Source organism: Arachis ipaensis, chromosome B5 (assembly GCF_059453495.1).
Source record: "Arachis ipaensis isolate K30076 ecotype BB chromosome B5, ASM5945349v1, whole genome shotgun sequence".
NCBI classification, from domain to species: Eukaryota; Viridiplantae; Streptophyta; class Magnoliopsida; order Fabales; family Fabaceae; genus Arachis; species Arachis ipaensis.
The window spans coordinates 50,772,806-50,788,318 of record NC_142440.1 but is presented as its reverse complement, the minus strand read 5'-3'; the positions used below and the strand labels follow the sequence as shown (position 1 = coordinate 50,788,318).

The 15,513-nt window shown below is 40.5% G+C and overlaps 1 non-coding gene across 1 annotated transcript; it reads left to right on the top strand.

The window, feature by feature from the left end:
* The first annotated feature begins 13,837 nt into the window (after window positions 1-13,837).
* LOC148564151 (small nucleolar RNA R71) lies at window positions 13,838-13,944 on the top strand. Its single transcript, XR_015883944.1, has one exon. It is a non-coding gene; the product is annotated as a small nucleolar RNA R71 (small nucleolar RNA).
* The last annotated feature ends 1,569 nt before the right edge of the window (window positions 13,945-15,513 follow it).

Below are 15,513 nucleotides of genomic sequence, written 5' to 3'. Positions count from 1 at the left end.
ATTTTAGTTTAGTGGTTGATTTAGTCAAGCGAATCGAGTGTTGGTTGGGTGATTTGTGATTTGCAGAAAGTAAATTGCATGAAAGTAAAGAGAGCAGGAAATTAAATTGCTGAATCTTAAGGAACAAGAAATTAAATGGCAGAAACTTAGAGTGCAAGAAATGTAAATTGCGGAATCTTAAAGTGCAAGGAATGTAAATTGCTTGAAATGTAAAGGGGATTGGGGCGTGGGTTTGCAGAAATTAAACAAGGAAAAGTTAAATTGCATCAAACAGAAGAGTAAAAGGGAGTTGGGATTGGATCGGATCTTATAGCAGAAAAGTAAATGAACATGGAAAGCAAGAAACAGAATGTAAATTGGAGATTTGGATCTCAGGACCCAGAGACTAGAAAACTAAGTCTAGATCTCAATGCCTTCCTAGATCCAATAATAACAATTGCAAGGGAATTGTAAATTGCAAAGAGAATAAATGAAGAGCAATTAACCGGAATTGAAATTCAATTAACAGTAAAGAAACAGAGAGATCCAAGATTGAGATTGAAACAGAATTTCTTCAATTCTCCAATCCAAGATCCAAGACAAGTGTAATTGAAATTGAAAGCAATGAAAACAAAGAAATTAAAGATCACTCTATGCCAAAAGCTATGAAAATTCCAAAGAAAAACTCTTCCGGAAAAAGCTCCCTCAAGAACTTGAATTCTATCCTATTTATACACTTTCAAAAATGATCTTCAAGCCTTGAGTTGGGCCTTTGCTCTTGGTGGAATTGGGTTGAAAGAGGCCTTGGTTGATTGCTCTTGAAGTTTGGAGAAGAACCGAAGTGAACCAATTGAACCGGGTTTGAGTTTTGCAAAAGTTGGACCAAAAGTTTGAGCCAAAGTTAGAGCTCCAACTTTTCATATCAGCTAGCACAATTTGCTGATATCAACGTTGGTGCCAACGTTAGGGGTCTAACTTTGACCCTAACGTTGGCCTTGCCTAGTGTGCTTGTGGCGCCAACGTTAGCCACCAAGTTAGGGGGCTAACGTTGGCACAAACTTTTGCTCCTCTCCCTTGTAATTTCATGTGCCAACGTTAGCCTCAAAGTTAGGGGGCTAACGTTGGCGCAAACTTTTGGTGCCCAGGGGAGAAATTCATGTGCCAACGTTAGCCTCAAAGTTAGGGGGCTAACGTTGGCGCAAACTTTTGGAGCCCAGGGGAGAATTTTCAAGTTCCAACGTTAGCCTCCAAGTTAGGGGGCTAACGTTGGGGCTAACTTTTCAACCAAAAGTTTGTGCAAAGGTTTGATGCTAACTTTAGGTCCAGCTTTTTGCTTCCTGGTTCAATTTCACTTATTCCATTGTCTTCTCTTTACTCCTAGCTATTCCTTCTTGCTTCAACCTTTCTCCAAGCTTTCTTCACCTATCATTAATCAACCAAACACATCAAAGCTATGCTCAAAATCATGAGATATTCATTCTTTCATAATATGCAACAAATATAGCATAAAACCTCATGAAATGGCATGAATTCATATATGGTTGATTCAATCAAGGGAAACATGAAAATCTACTCAAATAGCTTGCTTGTAGCTCAAGAAAGTGCATAATTCTAATGAAAACAAAAGAAAAAGACTAGTTAAAATAGGCTAGGATGACTTGTCATCACAACACCAAACTTAAAGCTTGCTTGTCCCCAAGCAAGAAAAGATTTATTGAGAAGAAAGAATGAAATAGAAGAGGATGTTCATGCTAGCAGAGTATTATTGATAGTTCATGGGGTTTTGTGTGGATATGCAAATACTCATTTCTTATTGACTCCTAGGCCTAGAAAGTCTCCTTCAAGCTTCAAGTGACATACTGCTATGACCTCTCATTATTCCTTTATCCTTGGCTATTACTTTGTTCATAAGCTTTATTTGAGTGTCATGTGTAGCAAGTTCATTTTCTTTTCTTTATACTTGACACATTATTCACCATAGACACTTGGCTCACATTCCTTCTTAGAACATTGATGCCCAGCACCTCTTTGGGTTACTAAATGCCTTGTAGTTAGGTTGCTCTTGATAGTGGACTTTCAGCTGATGATCCCGGATTAGTTAACCCAAGTCACCAAGTGTTGATGCACTCCAAAGAGCTTAATAATCCAAGCAGATCCTAATACAAAGACACCACAGGTATATATTCTAAGGTTCAAGCTATTGGTGTCCAGCTTTGTTTCTTTTTGTTTTTCTTTTGTTCTGCCACTTTTTGGCTATCTTTTTTTCTTTCCTCCTTTTTGTTTTTCTTTCTAACCAAGGAATTTAATTCAATTGAGATTCATAGACAGTGGGCCACTCTTTACTTAGAAGGGGATATCCTGGCTCTTTATTCATTAAAAGTGAGTTTTTATACAATCACACACATGCCACCACTTACTTTTATTCTACTTCTATCTAACAGAGACTATCTTGCTTCACATTCAAACTGTTCTTTAATTGAATTTAAAGATGCAGAGGACAACACATGCTTCTTGTTCAGTGAAAGTAAACACACAAGTACACACATAGACTAGCTTACTTATTTTAAATTGAAACAGAAATGCTGAACAGACTACTACACTAACAGTTACTGCTAAGATGGGCATATTCACACTTCCAATTTAGAGCAATTCAATGCTGATGGAGTTAAGTGACAATACAAACTCTTGGTGGCTTCTTCTTCTTTCTCTCAGCTAATGGTGTGTAGTCCTCCCAAGAGAGTGATTGTATTCCTGCAGTGTTAATGGAAGTTGCTTGTTTCTCGAGCCCTTAGATGACTGGTTAGTGTGCAAGACTTTTTTGTAGGCGTTTGAACTTACTTTGGTGTGTGAACACCAAACTTAGTCCCTTGTCATGTTTCTTATGCATAACCATATGAGAAAGCCTGAGTCTTTGCTAAAGGTAATAAAACTAAAAACTAGAAACAGACAATGATTAAATGATTTATCAGGTTGCTTGGAGCTAGTAACCCTTTGTGCAGAAGGTGAGAATGTGCTTTTAAGTGAGATTTTGATGGAACACCAAACTTAGAATCCTTTATTCTCCCTTAAATTGTTTTGGTGTGAAACACCAAACTTAGCTCCTTGCAATACATACCAATCATTTAACCTTTTTATTGAAATAACTATGAAAAGAAAACTACCTCAGGTTGGGTTGCCTCCCAACAAGCGCTCTTTTATTGTCACTAGCTTGACACCTTTCAATTCTTTTTAAGAGGGCTGTAGGTGTTGAACCTCTTTTTCCTTAACCCATTGTCCTCCCAAGTACAGCTTTGCTCTGTGACCATTTACTGTGAATTGATTATTCGTTGCCTCATCTAGCAGTTCAATATTCCCATAGGGAAAAATCTTTGTCACCAAGTATGGGCCAGTCCACTTAGACTTCAGTTTGCCAGGGAAGATTTTAAGCCTCGAATTATACAGGAGCACTTGCTGTCCTGGCTTGAATTCCTTCTTTGTGATCTTCTTGTCATGCCACTTCTTAGCTCTCTCTTTGTATATCTTCGCACTTTCATAAGCTTCTAGTCTAAATTCATCCAACTCATTTAGTTGTAACAACCTTTTTTCTCCTGCAGCTTGGGGATCAATGTTGAGGAGTTTAGTGGCCCAAAAAGCTCTGTGTTCAAGCTCTACAGGGAGGTGGCAGGATTTGCCATACAATAGCTGAAAGGGTGACTTGCCAATGGGAGTTTTAAAAGCTGTCCTATACGCCCACAATGCATCCTCTAACTTTCTAGCCCAATCTTTTCTTGTGATTCCCACTGTTTTCTCTAGGATCTTCTTTAATTCTCTATTTGCAAGTTCAGCTTGGCCGTTAGTCTGAGGATGGTAAGGTGTGGCCACTTTGTGAATTACTCCATACTTGTGGAGGAGTTTCTCCATTTGTTTGTTGCAAAAGTGACTACCACCATCACTAATAAGACCCTTTGGCACTCCATACCTAGTGAAAATGTGTTTTTTTAGGAATTGGAGGACAATCTGTGCATCACAGGTGGTTGTAGCTATGGCTTCCACCCACTTTGAGACATACTCCACTGCTACCAAGATGTATCTAAAAGAATAAGAAGGAGGAAAAGGCCCCATGAAATCAATTCCCCATAGATCGAACAATTCTAATTCTAGGATAAAGTTTTGAGGCATCTCATTCCTTTTTGTTAATCCTCCTGCTTTCTGGCATTCATTACATTGGTGTACATATTCTCTGGTATCCTTGAAGATAGTTGGCCAATAGAAGCCACTCTGCAGTATTTTTGTGGCTGTTTTTTCTGGGCCAAAGTGTCCACCATAAGCTGAACCATGACAATGCCACAAGATGTCCCTGATTTCACTTTCGGGAACACACCTTCTGATTACTCCATCAGAGCATCTTTTGAACAAGAAGGGTTCATCCCATGAGAATTTCCTTGCTTCGTTGATCAACTTCTTCACTTATTGCTTAGAGAACTCTTGCGGTATCTTCCTTCCCACTTTGTAATTTGCTATGTCAGCAAACCAAGGTGCTTGCTGGATTTGCAGAAGGTACTCATTTGGGAAGCTTTCATTTATGGGCTGGGATGCTCTTTGACTTGTTTCATGTGGTAGTCTCGACAGATGATCAGCGACCTGATTTTCAGTGCCCTTCCTATCTCTTATCTCTATGTCAAATTCTTGTAGGAGCAATATCCACCTGATGAGTCTTGGTTTAGCATCCTGCTTTGACATCAAATACTTAAGTGCAGCATGATCAGTGTAAACCACAACTTTGGATCCTACTAGATATGATCTAAACTTATCAAATGCATAGACTACAGCTAGCAATTCTTTTTCTGTTGTGGTGTAATTTCTTTGGGCCTCATTCAACACTTTACTTGCATAATATATGACATGATGCAAATTTCCCTTCTTTTGCCCAAGTACAGCACCAATTGCAAGATCACTTGCATCACACATGAGTTCAAAAGGTAATTCCCAATCTGGAGGTGTGATGATTGGTGCTGTTGTGAGTCTAATTTTTAAAGTTTCAAAGGCATGCTGGCAGTTTTCATCGAAAACAAAAGGGTTATCAAGCATTAACAGATTACTCAAAGGTTTGGCTATTTTTGAAAAGTCCTTGATAAACCTTCTGTAAAATCCGGCATGCCCCAAGAAACTTCTAACAGATTTCACATTAATTGGTGGAGGGAGTTTTTCTATGATCTCAACCTTTGCCTTATCAACCTCTATCCCCTTTTTTGAAACTTTATGGCCAAGAACAATCCCTTCGGGTACCATGAAATGGCATTTCTCCCAGTTTAAAACCAAATTAGTTTTTTGGCACCGTTTCAAGACAAGGGTTAAATGGGTTAGGCAAGCATTGAAATTATCACCAAAAACAGAGAAGTCATCCATGAAAACTTCTAAAAATTTTTCGACCATATCAGAGAAGATGGAGAGCATACACCTTTGAAATGTGGCAGGGGCGTTGCAGAGTCCAAAGGGCATCCTCCGATATGCAAAAACTCCAAATGGACATGTAAAGGCAGTTTTCTCTTGGTCCTTGGGGTCCACCACGATTTGATTATACCCAGAATATCCGTCCAAAAAGCAGTAATAGGCATGGCCGGCTAACCTTTCCAGCATCTGATCAATGAATGGGAGAGGGAAATGATCCTTCCGGGTGGCATCATTCAATCTTCTATAGTCTATGCACATCCTCCACCCAGTCACTGTTCTAGTAGGGATTAACTCATTCTTCTCATTAGTGATGACCGTCATTCCTCCCTTCTTTGGTACCACTTGAACCGGGCTCACCCATGGGCTGTCAGATATTGGGAAGATTATCCCTGCATTCCACAACTTCATTACTTCCTTCTGGACCACTTCCTTCATTGTGGGATTTAATCTTCTTTGCGGTTGAACAACTGGTTTGGAATTATTTTCCAAGAGGATCTTATGCATACATACTGCAGGGCTGATTCCCTTCAGGTCATCAATGGTCCACCCTAAAGCATCTTTGTGAGCTTTGAGTACGTCAAGAAGTTCTCCTTCTTCCTTCTTTGTCAGGGATGAATTAATGATTACTGGGAAGCTCTCCGATGTGCCAAGGAATGCATATTTGAGATGGGTGGGTAAAGGTTTCAATTCTTGTCTTCGTACATCTTCCTTCTTACCTTGCCTTTCATCTTGCTCAGTAGAGGTCTCAGCCACTTGTTCCTCTTTTGCCCCTTGATTTCCTTCTTGCTCTTGAAAATTTTCTTCCAATGTTTCTTCCACCAAACTATCTATCATATCCACTCTTACGTAATCCTCTTGCTCAGGAGCGTTTTGCATTGATTTGAACACATTTATGATCATTTGTTCATTATGGACCCTGAAGGTCATTTCTCCTTTTTCTACATCAATGATGGCCCTTGCTGTGTGTAGAAATGGCCTTCCCAGAATGATTGATTCATTTTCTTCTTCTTCAGTGTCCAAAATTACGAAATCTGCTGGGAAAATAAACTCCCCAACCTTCACCAACAGATTCTCCACAATTCCATTGGGTGTCTTGATTGATCTGTCAGCCATGACTAGTGACATCCTGGTGGGTTTAAGCTCTTCTATGGAAAGTTTTCTCATCATTGAGAGAGGCATTAAATTGATGCTGGCACCCAGGTCACAAAGAGCCTTGTTGAGAATTATCTTGCCAACAGTGCATGAGACTACAAAGCTTCCCGGATCTTTAAGTTTTGGTGGAATACCCCGTTGGATCACAGCACTGCATTCCTCGGTGAGTAATATGGTTTCCCTTTCAAGCCAACTTCTTTTCTTGTTGATAAGATCCTTCAGAAATTTGGAATATAGAGGCATTTGCTCAAGTGCTTCAGCCAAGGGAATATTGATTTCCAGCTTCTTAAAAATCTCAAGGAATTTGTGAAAATGCTGGTCTTTAACCTCTTTGTTAAACCTCTGGGGATATGGCAGTGGACGTGTGATGCTCTGCTGTCCCTGAGCTACTTCCTTTGAGCTATGTGGCTGGTTGTCCTTCTCTTTAAATTTCTCAGTGCCTTTGTTTGGCATCACAACTTGCTCCTTCGCCTCATCTGCCTTTGTTTGCTTCTCATCCTCCGTTGGTTCTTTGATGTTTTCTGCTTGCTTCCTTGTAGTGTCATTGTTGCTTATCAATGTTCTCCCACTCCTTAATTGTATTGCCTTGCATTCCTCCTTGGGATTTGGAATTGTGTCACTGGGCAGTGAGTTTGAAGGTCTCTCAACAGATACTTGCTTGGAGAGTTGCCCCATCTGTCTCTCTAGGCTCTTTAGGGATGCTTCCTGATTCTTGGTTACCATTTCCTGGTGTTTCAACATTTTGTCTATCATGGCTTCCAAGTGAGTGATTCTTTGGGCTTCAGGTGATACTTGAGGTGGGTTATGAGATGTGGGTGGTGGATAGTAGGCATTTTGGTTGGTGGGTTGGTTATTAGATTGGTATTGGTTGAGGTTGGGGTAGTTGTTTTGAGGTTTTCTGTAGGGGTTTTGGTTAGTCTGCTGCTGGTTGTGGTTTTGGTTGCTTCTTGGGTTGTGTTGGTTTGAGTTCCTCTGCTATGGTTGTTGGTTTTGGGTATAGTTATCTCCCCATCTGAGGTTTGGGTGGTTCTTCCAGGATGGATTGTATGTATCACCATACACTTCATTTGGTCCTTGGTTGTGCATATACTGTACTTGCTCTTGTTGTTGTTCTTCTTGAGTTTCTTCACTCTGTCCCCATGTGGTTGATGGTTGGCTGGTGTTAACTGCTGCAACTTGGAGACTATCAATCCTCTTGGCCATTTGCTCAAATTGTTGTTGAATTTGCTGCTGCATCATCTTGTTTTGAGCCAAGATTGAATCCACTCCTTCTAGCTCCATTACTCCTCTTCTTTGTGAGGGTTGGCGGCCTCTTTGATGAGCAAAAAAATATTGGTTGTTGGACACCATATCAATGAGTTCTTGAGCTTCTTCTGCAGTTTTCATGAGTTGCAAGGAACCTCCAGCTGAATGATCCAAAGCTTCCTGGGATTTCAGTGTCAAGCCTTCATAGAAGTTTTGAAGCTTCTCCCACTCATTAAACATGGCAGGGGGACATTTCCTTATCAGAGCCTTGTACCTCTCCCATGCCTCATAGATGGGTTCGACCTCCATTTGTGTAAATGTTTGAACCTCAGCCTTTAACCTTATAATCCTCTGAGGTGGATAAAATTTTGCAAGGAACTTAGTTACCAAATCATCCCAGTTGTTGATGCTGTACCTTGGAAAAGATTCTAACCATTGAGTGGCCTTGTCCCTGAGAGAAAATGGGAATAGCATCAGCTTGTAACTGTCAGGGGGCACTCCATTAGTTTTGACAGTGTTGCATATCCTCAAGAAAGTGGATAAATGTTGGTGTGGGTCCTCAAGTGGTCCTCCACCAAAAGAGCAATTGTTCTGAACCAAAGTGATGAGTTGTGGCTTGAGTTCAAAATTGTTAGCATTGACATTTGGAGCCAAGATGCTGCTCCCACAATGTCTAGGATTTGCAAAGGTGTAGGAAGCCAAAACTCTCCTCTGGGGTGGGTTGCCATTGTTGTTGTCTTCTCCACCTGGTGGATTGGTTAAATGTTCCTCCATCTCTTGGAATTCTTCTTCTGATTCCTCTTCTCCAACAATATTTTTCCCTCTTTCAGCTCTTCTTAACCTCCTGAGAGTTCTTTCGTCTTGTTCATGAAAATTGGGTATGGTTCTTCTTGTACCTGACATACAAGCAGAACATGAGAAAGGCACAAAACCAGTGACACTTCAATTTACTGCCAGATTGAAGTGTTAGTTAGTTTAAGCAAAAAATCAAACAGCTAGTGGGTTAATCAAAATTAAAGACAAAGTGCTTGATCTAGATCACCACCTCACTTTATCATTGTCAATTAAATTAATCCCGGGCAACGGCGCCAAAAACTTGATGAGTATTTTGGTGAAAGTAAATTTCCCCCAAAACACACAAATCTAACCAGCAAGTGTACCGGGTCGTATCAAGTAATAAAAACTCACGGGAGTGAGGTCGATCCCACAGGGATTGAAGGATTGAGCAATTTTAGTTTAGTGGTTGATTTAGTCAAGCGAATCGAGTGTTGGTTGGGTGATTTGTGATTTGCAGAAAGTAAATTGCATGAAAGTAAAGAGAGCAGGAAATTAAATTGCTGAATCTTAAGGAACAAGAAATTAAATGGCAGAAACTTAGAGTGCAAGAAATGTAAATTGCGGAATCTTAAAGTGCAAGGAATGTAAATTGCTTGAAATGTAAAGGGGATTGGGGCGTGGGTTTGCAGAAATTAAACAAGGAAAAGTTAAATTGCATCAAACAGAAGAGTAAAAGGGAGTTGGGATTGGATCGGATCTTATAGCAGAAAAGTAAATGAACATGGAAAGCAAGAAACAGAATGTAAATTGGAGATTTGGATCTCAGGACCCAGAGACTAGAAAACTAAGTCTAGATCTCAATGCCTTCCTAGATCCAATAAAAACAATTGCAAGGGAATTGTAAATTGCAAAGAGAATAGATGAAGAGCAATTAACCGGAATTGAAATTCAATTAACAGTAAAGAAACAGAGAGATCCAAGATTGAGATTGAAACAGAATTTCTTCAATTCTCCAATCCAAGATCCAAGACAAGTGTAATTGAAATTGAAAGCAATGAAAACAAAGAAATTAAAGATCACTCTATGCCAAAAGCTATGAAAATTCCAAAGAAAAACTCTTCCGGAAAAAGCTCCCTCAAGAACTTGAATTCTATCCTATTTATACACTTTTAAAAATGATCTTCAAGCCTTGAGTTGGGCCTTTGCTCTTGGTGGAATTGGGTTGAAAGAGGCCTTGGTTGATTGCTCTTGAAGTTTGGAGAAGAACCGAAGTGAACCAATTGAACCGGGTTTGAGTTTTGCAAAAGTTGGACCAAAAGTTTGAGCCAAAGTTAGGGGTCTAACTTTGGCTCCAACTTTTCATATCAGCTAGCACAATTTGCTGATATCAACGTTGGTGCCAACGTTAGGGGTCTAACTTTGACCCTAACGTTGGCCTTGCCTAGTGTGCTTGTGGCGCCAACGGTAGCCACCAAGTTAGGGGGCTAACGTTGGCGCAAGCTTTTGCTCCTCTCCCTTGTAATTTCATGTGCCAACGTTAGCCTCCAAGTTAGGGGTCTAACGTTGGCGCAAACGTTAGGTGGCCAGGGAGGAGTTTCTCATGCCAACGTTAGCCTCAAATTTAGGGGGCTAACGTTGGCGCAAACTTTTGGTGCCCAGGGGAGAAATTCATGTGCCAACGTTAGCCTCAAAGTTAGGGGGCTAACGTTGGCGCAAACTTTTGGAGCCCAGGGGAGAATTTTCAAGTTCCAACGTTAGCCTCCAAGTTAGGGGGCTAACGTTGGGGCTAACTTTTCAACCAAAAGTTTGTGCAAAAGTTTGATGCTAACTTTAGGTCCAGCTTTTTGCTTCCTGGTTCAATTTCACTTATTCCATTGTCTTCTCTTTACTCCTAGCTATTCCTTCTTGCTTTAACCTTTCTCCAAGCTTTCTTCACCTATCATTAATCAACCAAACACATCAAAGCTATGCTCAAAATCATGAGATATTCATTCTTTCATAATATGCAACAAATATAGCATAAAACCTCATGAAATGGCATGAATTCATATATGGTTGATTCAATCAAGGGAAACATGAAAATCTACTCAAATAGCTTGCTTGTAGCTCAAGAAAGTGCATAATTCTAATGAAAACAAAAGAAAAAGACTAGTTAAAATAGGCTAGGATGACTTGTCATCACATGGTAAAAAGTTCTAAACTTCTTTTCATCAAAGGGGCGTTGCTCCATAGGCTCCTTCCCCTTTCTTCTTTTAGAGCTTGATGATGCCATGAGTAAGAGTTGATGTGTGAAAATGTTGAGGGGTTGTGGATAAGTGGCGGAATTTGGTTAGGTTTGGATAGGATGTAGCTTAAAGAATTATACTTCGAGAGTGAGAAGTTTGAAGAAGTGGTTGCTGGAATGTGAAGGGAAGTACGGACTAGGAATCACTTATATAGGAAAATAATGAGTAAACAAAAGGTGTGGATTGATGGGGTGGTTGTGTGATGGACGGATGGGGTTTTGCATGGGATGAGCACAAGGATCATCAACTTTATGATGGGGTTAGTTCAGTTTCCAAGCTTGTTCTCCTTCCAATGTTGCATGGCAACAATTTCCAATGCAATCCCCCTGGAGACACGTGTATAATCTTCTCTTTTTGTGGTGGCCGAACCCTTCAATTGCCCTATCAATTCTCCTTCAAAATAAAAGAAATGTGATTAAAAAAAACTTGTGGAAAGTGGCGGCAAAATTTAAAAGACAAGAAAGAGTAACTACTTTTTTAAAATTGTTGTTGTCAACTACTAAGTGCTATTCACAAATGCAAATCAACTGACTAATTAAATTTCCATGTATGCAACCTTGGTGACACCAAACTTAGTTTGTGGCAATGTGGTGTAAGATGATTTGTTCAAGGTGCTAAGAGTGACATGCTATGAGTTGCATTCATGTCCTCTTAGTGTGCCTTGAACACCAAATTTATTCTTCACAATATGTTGCATAAAAGGATTTATTCAAGGATATGTCAAAGTTGATTTGCGATCCATGAACCTTGCTTTATTAACTACTTTAAAAGCATGTAAAACATGGGTTGCCTCCCATGAAGCGCTTCTTTAGCGTCACTAGCTTGACGTTCTTCCTTTGTCAGGGTGGTTGGTAATGCTTCAAATCTTCCCCCCTTGCAGTAAACCTATCTCTATTGGCTTCATCAATGATCTCTACATGTTCTAGGGAGAGAACTTTGTTGATCATGAAAACCTTAGGTAACTGAGATGGGATGGTGGGGAGATGAGGTGGGATATCTAGGAAGTAAGCTAAGATAACTTTATCCCCTGGAGAAAAATCTTCTGTAGGGATCTTTTTGTTCCTCCATCTCCTTGGTATCTTCTTCTTTGTTTCTCTTGCTGTTATCCTGCTCTTTGTGGTCTCTTTTCCTAGGGGGATTTTGTTGCTGGTCCCATATGATTCTGGTGGTTTTGGCTCCACTTGAGTTTCCTTTAGCTGCGACAGCTGCTGATTATTTTGTTCATCACCCAAAGGAATTCTTGAGTGTACAGCTTGTGCCTCAATGCTTGTTTCTCCCACCATCGCTCTGTCATGCTCTGTCCTTAGTTCCTTGCCTTCCTGACTTGCTTCTTGTGAGGGTTTGAAGACATTGAAGGTGAGTTGTTCATCATGTACCCTCAGTATTAGCTATCCTAGCTCCACATCTATGAGCGCTCTGGCTGTAGCTAATATGGTCTTCCCAATATGATTGGGTGAAGATGACTTTCTTCCATTTCTAGTATGACAAAGTCTGTGGGAAAGAAGTAGTTCCCAACCTTCACCAGCACGTTTTCAACCACTCCTATTGTTTGTTTTTGAGTTTTGTCCGCCAGCCTGATGACTACGTCTGTGGGCATCAGCTCATTGATTTGCAGCCTCTTCATAAGGGATAAAGGCATTAAGTTGATGCTGGCTCCCAGATCACAGAGTCCTTTATCAAACATTGTTTCTCCTATGGCACAGGGGATGTGAAAACTCCCTGGGTCCTTCCTTTTTGTAGGCAGCTCTGGTTGAATGAGAGCACTACACTCCTTATTCATCACTATGGTTTGTCCTCCCTTGAGTGAGCTTTTTCTGGTCAGCAACTCCTTCATGTACTTAATGTATGAGGGCATTTGTTGGAGGGCCTTGATGAATGGTATGTTTATATGGAGAGATGCAAATATGTCAAGAAACCTTGAGTATATTCTCTTTTCTACACCACCATTGAGTAATTGGGAAAAGGGTGCATAGAGTCTCAGCAACTCCTTCTGTGTAATTGTGGTTTCTTGATGATTCTCTTCCTGTTTTCCTGCTGATGTATCTTCAGGTTGTTCTGATGGTCTGTTCGGCTCTTCCTCAGTCTCCTTATCACTTATAGTAACCATCTTACAATCTTCCCATCTGACTTTCTTTGCTTCACCTCTCGGATTTTTCTATGTGTCACTTGGGAATCTATCAGTAGGTTTGGGAATCTTCTCAGATAGGTATCCCACTTGAATTTCCAGCCTCTTGATGGTGTCTCCCTGATTCTTGATATTGGCTCGCACCTCCTCTTTGAACACCTTGTTATCTTGAATCTCCTTGCATATGCCTTCAAGTAGAGTCTCAATCCTTGATAGTCTTTCTTCCGATGATGGAGAGTAGAGATTGGAAGGATGAGAAGGGCCATTTTGACTTTGGTATGGATGTTGAGAAGTGTTGTTGGGTGGGTGTTGGTATGACCTCTGTGTGGAGTGTTGGTGAGTTGCATTGTTGTTGGGGTTGTGGCGTCTCTGATCTTGGCCTTGGTCTTGTTGATTTCCCCACCCAAAGTTTGGGTGGTTCCTCTAACCAGGATTATACGTTTTGGAGTATGGGTCATGGTTCTGCCTAGGTGAATTCCCAATGTAGTTGGCTTGTTCCTGATCACCCTCTGCTTCTTCATTCACTCCTTCTTGGGTTGCTACTGAAGTGGTGATTGCTGCTACTTAATTCCTCTCCATCTTTTTGGTGAGGTCAGCTAATTGCTTGGTAATCATCTTGTTTTGAGCTAGCAGTGCATCCACATTATTCAGCTCCATCACTCCTCTAGTATTGCCTCTTTCAGAAGCATAGAAGTAGTCATTCTCTGCTACAGTCTCAATGACATCTATGGCTTCTTCAATGGTCTTCTTCTTGTTCAGAGATCCCCTGGATGAGTGGTCTACTGCCTTCTTTGATTCATACGAAAGGCCTTCATAGAAGATGTGCAACTGCACCCATTCATTGAACATATCTGGCGGGCATCTTCTTGTCAAGTCTTTAAACCTCTCCCATGCTTCATATAGAGTCTCACCATCCTGCTGCCTGAATGTTTGTACCTCAGCTCTCAACCTGTTGATCCGTTGAGGAGGATAGAATCTTGCCAAGAACTTGTTCACCACATCTTCCCAGGTTGCTAAACTCTCCTTTGTAAAGGATTCCAGCCATTTAGATGCTTTGTCCTTGAGTGAGAAGGGAAACAGAAGTAGTCTATAGGTGTCAGGATGAACACCATTAGACTTCACAGTATCGCATATCCTCAGGAAGGTGGTTAGACGTTGATTGGGGTCTTCTTGGACACTTCCTCCGAATGAACAATTGTTCTGAACAAGGGTGATGAGCTGTGGCTTTAGTTCAAAGTTGTTGGCATGTATGGTTGGCCTTTGGATGCTACTTCCACAGTTTTCTGGGTTTGGGTTGATGTAAGAACCCAGAACTCTTCTCTCTTGTCCAGCCTGATGCGCTGGACCTTCTCTGCTATGGTTGTGAGCCTCTTCTTCATGATGGTTCTCCATATTCTCCTCCATGCCTGGTTCAAAGTACTATTCCTCTTCCTCAGCACCAACTACTCTCTTTCCTCTTGCTTCCCTCCTTATTCTAAGGAAGGTCCTCTCAGGTTCAGAATCAAAGTAAGTTGAAGCCCCGCTTCTTCTACCTGTCATATAACCAACAAAGCAAAAGCAAGAGAGATAGATGCAGACAGTAATTTCTACAGAAATGCTGTTAGTGTGAGTGATGCAATATATCAAATAGTTAGTGGGTTAGTGACTGAATTGTAAACAACTAAGAAAATGGGTAGGGGAAAAGGAAGAAAATAGCTAAACAGAAAGTAAATTACTCAAATGAACTTAAATCAAACAAAATAAAAACAAATGCTCAATCTAGTTATCCACCAATTTAATCATTGTTGATACAAAATCAATCCCCGACAACGGCGCCATAAACTTGATGCACGGAAACTTATCTCTCAACAAATTTCCTTCGGCAAGTATACCAAATTGTCGTCAAATAAAAACTCACAGTAGAGTGAAGTCAGATCCCACAGGGACTGATTGGTCAAGCAACTTTAATTGGAAGAACGTTCTAGTTGAGCTAACCAGAAAGTGAGTTGAGAATTGCAGGAAATTAAATGGCGGGAAAGTAAATAGCAGAAAATAAATGACGGGAAGTAAATTGCAGAATCTTAAATGGGGAAGGGAAGTTTAGCATGAAAGTAAATGGCAATAAGTAAAGAGAATGGGTGAGATCAGAAATGGGGAATTCATTGGGCTTAGGAGATGTTGCATTCACCGGATCAAGTTCATTTTCATCTCTTCCTCAATCAATGCATTCATTGATCTCCTTGGCAATCTTAAGTGATTGAATTCCAATTCCTTGGTAATTCAATCTCTCAAATCAGATCAATAGCCAATTCCTTGGTCTAATTGCTCATGAGAAGAGATGAAGTGTGGTCACTGATTATACCACATGTATTTCCAAATCAAAGTATTGGGAGAACTATATGTCACCATATCCGCCCAAACCCCAATTTGGTCCAACATGAGAAAACATTTCTAGCATGATCTCTTCATCCCTTTTCCAAGGTTCAGAAGAGATCCAAGTATGAATAGCTTCTTTTCCAAGATAACTACTCAATTGGATGA